Source organism: Uloborus diversus, chromosome 9 (genome assembly GCF_026930045.1).
Source record: "Uloborus diversus isolate 005 chromosome 9, Udiv.v.3.1, whole genome shotgun sequence".
Taxonomy (NCBI): domain Eukaryota; kingdom Metazoa; phylum Arthropoda; class Arachnida; order Araneae; family Uloboridae; genus Uloborus; species Uloborus diversus.
Genome location: NC_072739.1, coordinates 121,226,959 through 121,228,775, shown reverse-complemented (window position 1 = coordinate 121,228,775; position 1,817 = coordinate 121,226,959).

Here is a 1,817-nt window from a genome sequence, read left to right as displayed (position 1 = left end):
TAGTAAAAGACTCATTATTTATGAAATTTGTTCTTTCTTTTTAAAGGTGCAGGAATAATGTTAGAGCGCTGGGTATATGAATTTTCATCTGCTCTTTTATGATTTTCTTTGTTGTATACATTATGAATTGGAAAATAAATCTCTTTCCCTCTCTCATCTTCTTACTGAGCTTAAAAATTCAAATAAATGTATTTAAAGTAAAAAGATAACTGTCCAGAATTTCCCGAGGGGAAAGAACACAAATTTATTCAAATAATCTGAATACTTTCAATGGGCGAAATAATTATTAAAACTATGCTAGAATTTTTGATTGTTCTTGGATCTAAAATGTTGAACTTGTTTTGAGGTAATATAAACGAAAAACAAAACGTAAGGACGTGTTGATTTGATTGCTTTAATCAAATTCACAGTACAGTATAATCGGCATTCAAAACTTTAATGAAATAGTAAATGCCCCGAAATGAGAAAAATTTATTTAAAAATTCGCATTAATTTCTTTGTTTTACAACATATGATTAAACTAGGATAAATTCATCAATACAGTGACAAAAGGAAATGTATTAATGTATTTTTTTGAGCATTATTTTTTTCTTTGTCTTTACGAAGTTGCAATCAAGTATGAAATCATTTAAAATTAACATTAAAATACAAAATAAACAATATAACTTGGTTTGTGCATTGTTAAACTTGTCTATAATTTTTTATGTGAAAACTATCTACAAATTATCAATTTGGAAATTTCACAATTTGAATTAGTGCAGATTGAAACGTTCTAATATTAAAAGGAGTACTAATATGTGTAAAAAAATGAATTATATCCTGTAACGTTTCATTAATTATTGTGCAAACGTTGGTATCAAGGATATTTAATACACTATTAAGTTGAATTGATTAAAGTAAAATTAAGTAAAATTGATAAAAGTTTTTCCTGTAATAAATTTCATATAGCCTTTTATAAGATGGAATGATTTTTAGAATGTTCAGAGTATTTGACGTGCTATGACGCGTCAGCGAAACCCTACTTGGAGAAACTGTGGAAAGTTAAGGAAATATTCTTTAAATCGTAAAATATTTTCTTTTAAGAAAAACATTTCTTTTCACGTTTCTGTACAAAATTCTATTTTAACGGTATATACAGGGTGTTCCGGTTTAACTTGCAAAACCTCTATTTTCGCAACCTTTAGTCCCCCTGGCAAAAATGTTCAAAATCAGATGCAGAGTTAAGATATTGAAAGTTTGAAGTGAAAATAATAATGAGTCAAAAAATACAAAATTTACGACCTATTATTAGTATTAGTACGACCTAGATATGCCGACGCATCAGCTTAAGTTTAGCCATTTTGGATCGGATTTTTCATTGTTGCACTGATAGGCTTACCACAGCAAAGTTTCGGATTTCACCAAATTTACCGAAAATAATATTTTATTTAATAAACAATTCACGTATGAGTGTGCAGCTAATAATTACTCACAGTGAACAATCATCAAACGCACCAAACGCGATAACTCGCCAGAAAAGACAACCACTCAAACGCGTGTTCCGATCCAAAATGGCTAATCTTAAGCTGATGGGACTAATAATAAAGCTAAAAGTCTGGATGTCGGGATCTCTGTGATGTGCATAGCACCTAGACCGTTCGGCCCAAATTTGACACAAAATTAGTTTGTAGCTTATGGGTGTGCACCATGAAGCGATTTTTCAAAAATTCGATTTCGTTCTTTTTCTATTCCAATTTTAAGAACATTTTACCGAGCAAATTATTATAACATGGACGAGCAAACTACCATAACATAGGCGAGCAAATTAATATAGCAAA